The sequence below is a fragment of the Castor canadensis genome, chromosome 12, assembly GCF_047511655.1.
Source record: "Castor canadensis chromosome 12, mCasCan1.hap1v2, whole genome shotgun sequence".
Classification (NCBI taxonomy): domain Eukaryota; kingdom Metazoa; phylum Chordata; class Mammalia; order Rodentia; family Castoridae; genus Castor; species Castor canadensis.
Genome location: NC_133397.1, coordinates 66,813,135 through 66,819,537, shown reverse-complemented (window position 1 = coordinate 66,819,537; position 6,403 = coordinate 66,813,135).

The following is a 6,403-nucleotide window of genomic DNA, read 5'->3' as shown; positions in this document are numbered from 1 at the left end:
TACATGCAAGATTTATCCTTTGATGGTGTTTTCGTGGGCATTGTTGGGTTCCTTAGCATTGCTTATCATTTTTGGGGGGGTTTAGGAACTGGGTATCTGTTTTCTTCATTTCCCTCTGGATCCTATATTAAATTATTTTTTTGAGAAAAGTGGTTTCCATCCCTTCTTCTTCTTCCCACTGCTCCACTTGGTACTTTGCAACTATGTTCTTGAAAGGCTAGTTGGTGTTTTTGTCACCTGTTTTCTTTCCCTTGATTTAAGTTTTGTGTTGTGGCTGTCTTCATTGTTAGCTAGGTTGTTTGTGCTATTTCTGTCTCTGGTCTGGAGGTGGAATTTTGCAATAACTAATTAACAGTTTCAGTACCCAACAAGTAGCTTATATATTATGTAGAAGACCCTTGGTGGTAATACTTATAAACACTGGAATTTGGGGGATTAACATTTGTTAGGTTAGCTATAGAAATTTGGGGAGTGGCACTAAATGGGGTTGCAGGATTGTTGTAGTGTACGGTGCTTGTGTCAGAGATTGCAGGCTGTTGGAGTTGTGTAAAGATGGTATAGTAGGTTGGTCAAGAGGTGGTGAGTGTGTAGGAGGGAGGGGTAGTCTATTCTGTCAATTGGCACACAAGCAGGTTTGGAGCCAGTGGCAGCGGTAGCAAAAACTGACACCAAATTTTCTTATTGTAAATGGCTGGGGAGGCTTTTCACAGTAGAGGTTCAGGATATCAAAAGTTTGATTCTGATTGATCCTTTGTTTCCACTTGTTGGAAGAAGGAGCCCTGTCTGCTATTTTTGAACATGTGATGAATGAAGAAGCATGTTGTTGAACTGAGTATATCCACTTCTAGAAAGGTGCCTGTGGCTCATGCTTATAATTCCACATGTGATTGGGTGGATTTTAGCAAGGCAAGAAGTTCAAAAGACCCCATCTCAACAGAAAGAAACCTGGGCATGGTGGTGTGTGCTTGTTGTTTGAGGCAGGCTAAAAGTAGGAAACGTCTGGGGCTCATATAGGTTGCTGGGGATTGGCTAGACCACCCTCATCTGGCTGAGAACTATACATGCCCCTCCTTCACTCATTCATTATTGGGAACCTCCTGGGCCTGCCCTCCCATAGGGTAGTGTAACTTTTAAAGGCACCTAAAATGAAAAGCATGCCCTCTCTGCCAGTGGACTCCACCTACACCCACCATGCCTTCTGCTTTTTTTTCCCTCTTCTCGCCTGGCAGAACAGGTGACTCCCCTTTTATCAATAAAGCTATCCTACCTCACCCCATACACATGCTATGCTTGGATTTTTCCATTTGGAGTACAAAAACAAGTATCCTCTGATCAGACTGCACCAGCACCATTAACACCATCTCAACAGAAAGAAACCTGAGCATGGTAGTGCATACCTGTCCTCCTAGCTACAGTGAGCAGCATGAAACAGGAGGACTACAGTTCAGGCTGGCCTGGACAAAAAGCGAGAGTCTATCTCTAAAGTAACCAGATGAAAATTGGCTGGGAGTGTGATTCAAGTGTAGCATGCTGGCCTAGCAAATGTGAAGCTCCGAGTTCAAACTCCAATTCCCCCAACAAAAGGATAAAATGTGCTCACTTCTACATGTGACCATGAGTCTTTCCTGTATGCATATGTATGAACTTCCCCGAATGAAAGCTCCTTGCTTGCTTTGCCCAAAGAGACACTACTTTGGAAATTATTTGCAGTGCTTTCCTTACTTCCTGCATTGATTTATCTCCCAATTGTGCATATTGGCTTTGCACTCACAAAGTCTTGAATCCATTGTGTCCAATTACAAAAACAACTCCAAAGCTTTATAAATGTGCAGGTAACAAGCCCATCTATTATTATCCTGTGTATTAGAATTTGAGCTGCATTAAGGTGGCAGCCCTTCCTTCTACCTTTCAAAGTTCCACCAGCTTTCATGATGGGCCATTGTTGCAAGTAATATTGTCATTGTCATCCTGTTTGCTCAAGTCTTGTAAAAGCAAAGCCTGAATGGGGGTTTTGTCTGACTGATCAACTGAAGGAATGCTCATAGGCAAAGGAGACTTAGGGAGGTAGGAATGGAGTGGGGAAAGACTTAGCAAGATATGCTAAGAGTTGATGTTTGGCTTTGCAAGGAAGTCTGGAGCATCTATTGTTACACCCTGATTTGAGAGATCTGGTGTTTTTATACCTCATGTCAATCAGTTGTTTCTTTTAACTTATTCTGGGGAGGGAGGTTGTATAGTCTTGAGGGTGAGGCAGTTACCATTCAGACAAAGAAAATTCTGGGTAGATTGGGGGAGCTGTGGATCAGCATTCATATCAGCTGAAGCATGGGGCATTGGCTGATAAGGGGAATGTGGCATGTCACCAAGAGCATCCACCATGTGATATACTCAGACTCCAGACTCTAGTTTGTTTTGAAAGATCTTCCAATGGTTTAGGAGTATGTAATGTCCCATGTTTTATATATATATATATATATATATATATATATGTATATATTCCTATAAAGAGTATTAGTGGTTTCCATTATGCACAAATAAATCTTAACAAAAAAAGTTATGAATAAAGATCTATGATAAAGAGAATTTCCTAACAGGCTAATGTTGTTTAGCCTAACTAATAAACAAATACTCCAAATTAGAAGAAAACTCATGAATGGGATTTTCCTATATGATTAGGAAAAAGTTAGAAGGATACAGTTCAGTTCATTAAGGTAAGGGAATTGGACTTTGTAATAATTGCTGATGGCAGCTTAAATTGGCACAGCTTGTTGGAGGAATACTTCATAATATATGTGAAATTTTTTTAAATGCTCATTTCTATTCTTTTTGACCTAGAAACTCTATTTCTAATAATTTTTTGAAAATAATTTCAACTACTCAGAAAATTTAATTTTAAAATTATATGTATATGAAATCTCATCACAGCAGTATTTATAATAACAAAACATTGGAAATAACCTAAATTAAATCCTTAATACTCTTAAATGTAGTAGTAACATACTATATTGTCTGTCAGAGAGAAAAGGAGAATATAGGAGGGATTACTAGCCTATCTATAATCACATACTTATATGTATATTTACCTATAGAAATTGTAGCATGTATATTATATTACATGTGAATATAAACAACATGCATCCATCAAAATTATAGAAGTGTAATTACAACTTTGCCAAGAAATGAACATGGAAAATCAGCTTACAACATAGTAAGTAAAAATTACCTTGTTTTTGCAAATACAGACGTGAATATAGAAAAATACTAGGAAGAACCAGTGTTAAATTTCTGTACTCCTGACCTCTAGATAATAGGATTAAAGACAATTTTTATTGTATTCCTAAAAGAATATCTTTTATCATTATCTAATCTACATATTCTATTTCCTTAACAATAAGACTGTATTGCTTGTGTGATTTAAGAATGTATTATGTTTAGACGTCTCAGACAACTGTTTATTAGAAAAACCCTGGTAGTTTCAGGACTCAGGAGGCTGTGTTGAAAATCAACCAATTTGATGTGGGTTTTGAAATCCTGAAATCTTTTTTGTTGTTGTTGGTCTTCCTTAGCTTTCTTAATCTGACACAAAAGACATGAGGAAGAAATGTCTTGTCAATATTCTTTTCCATGATTCTCCAGATAGACTATTCACACCTATAGCTGGGTGTTTATCTGCTCAGTGGACCCAAAAAACACTGTCAGGAAAATACAGTGTTGTGAAAGAGTGTGATGATTCAGGGAATGGAAATCTTTAGTGTCTATCAATATACTGAAAGTGCAGAACCAGGTAGCCTCAAATTGTGAAGGGAATTTGATCTGAGAGTTTCATTCCTGTATTCTCTTTCACTTGCTCTTTTTGAACGAATGTAACAAATATCACAAATTAGCCACACACATACATACACCTTTATATTGTAATTTTAACCTTGTTCACGGCATCAGCTATTTCCTGTGGTATATTTAAAGTGAGAGCAAATTGTGGATCCATACTGTATAGATTCATCATCTCCAAACTTATGTAGCTATTCTGGAACATTCTGCAAGGTTGTCTTTTGTTATGACCTGCTGTAAAACCTGATGGTGTGTATACAGTAAACATAGGAAGGTCTAACTAACAAATGAGTCTCTAGTGATTTTAAAAAACCCATTCCTACTTTAAGATATTTTACTTGTGTGTTGGAGCATGCACTTTATTTAGAAGTTCCTTTATTATTATTTTTAGTGTTTTAAAATTATTTTCTTCTCAAATGTCACAGAATGTCTTACCACCCATCTGCTCAAGAGGCATAATTATGAAACTGACAGTCTCTTTTTGACACCTCCTTGAAGTGGGAGGAATGAACACATTTTCATTCAGTTTGGGAGCTCAAATTTTTGGCTTTTGTCTTTTATAGGATTGAGTCTTTTGAACAGGGTCCACATTACATAAGTATTTGCAAGATGTATCAGAACGCAAGGACTGTACAGAGCAGTGACCATGTTGACATGCTTAACTATTTAAGCCACTAGTGGAGTTGGTAAATCATTGTTTTAGCCAACAACTGGCTGATCCAACCCAAACATTAAAAAAGCTTTACACAGCAGAACTACCTGTAAATGTGCCTTTGCAGATGCAGTGCAATGTATACATTACCTGCTTCTATAATAGCTATTAAGCCCTACTGTAAATAATAATAATGACAATAATAAAAAATCATCTTATAAGACAACATACTAAAAATTTCAGGAATATGATATCTGTTTTAGAATACTGAACTATCATTGGTTCTTATCTATTTTTAAAGAACAACACAAAGATTCTCACTGTACATTAATGGATCTTCATCTCATTCATTTTTACAACAGCATTTATTAGGAAACTTGAGACAGGTCAGCTACTTAAAAGACCATTTGGGGACAGTCCGATATGAATTTATGATGAAATGATTCCATTCACTATGGCCTTTGGTCACATTTGATAAGGTGATAATTCTGAGTGACTTTTCAGCACCAATAAATCAGAATTTTTTGTGACTAAGCAGCACTTCAGAAATAGTTATTTTTGTAACACTGGGCAGATTTCAATTCTAGAAGCAAAAGCTCTGAGTAACAAGTTATCTATTTATATAAAAGTTTTATTTAAAGAGTATGCCAAAAACTAAGTGAAATCAATAGAAAGGGAGACAGAGATAAGGGCATGAGGAATCAGTTTGGAACATAAAAATATAGTTTTTGAAATAAGTGCCCTACTCTATAACTCTAGATGTCAGGTTAGATCAGTCAAAACCTGTAGTGTGATAGACTTCAACCCATGGAGCATAAGCCTTGGTGCCCTGGCATGAGCTCTAGCCCTGGCTTATAATGTAATTAAGAAAACATAAGTTTGTGAAAAATGTCCCTACATTTATAGAAGAGTTTAAGATTACAAATATCTTAAAAAGGAACATGTTAGTCATAGCTTTTTTAGCAGTGGAGTCTTAAATCTGCCTTGATAGCATCATAGAACATTTTATTGAGAGAAACTCACAATTCTTATATTCCTGTAGGACACCTAATCTGCCTATCAAAAATCCTCTTGGGTGAGGTTCCCTCTGTCTAAAGTGTCTTCTGCTCTAGTAGGTCTTTAGAAGCATTAGCAAATCATTATAATATACTGTACGAAATAACAAGAGCTGAAGTAAGGATGATGAGATCAGACAGGAAGGAACAATTTATTGCCTCCCCCATGTCCATCAATTGTAGGATATATAAATTTTCTTATTTGCCTTTCAACATTATAATTGTATATCATTGTGCCCATTAATCAGATGAAGTTTTTAAATTCTAAAATAACTCCCCATGTTCTAATCTCCATGTGAAAGAAAGAGATAAAAGAAGATATGTGGTACCTAAATTATTTCATAAATATAATTTGATATCAAACACATAATAATCTCATTGGACTGCAGTATAGACATCTGAGTCAAATATAGCTGCAGATAGCAATTAGTTCTTTAAAATAGGAAAATATTTAATCCTGTAAATTAGGGTCTCATACAAAATCACTAAAAGGGTTAGCTGAAGCACATAGAAAGGTCCCTCATAGAAACTTCATAGAACTGACCCACCAAAGGATGTGACAATTCAGCTACAATAAAGAATCTAGAAAATGGGGCAGCTGCTGACTCAGCTGCTTAAGTGCTGTCAGAGTTGTTAGCCTCAGCGTCCATTATAACTGCTTGATATGCAACAGCAGAATGGGTGCTTCAAGGACTATAGTTTGTCTCCTGACTTAGCTTAATTACAGATTCAACTCTTAGGCAAGTGCATCTGAATGGTGGGTCCTAAATTACATCTGGAACCCCAGGTGTAAGGATGTCTGGGAAATGTAATATTTCATTATCCAGTCTCCATAACCAAAGAAAGTTCCCTGAATGGAATTTAGACC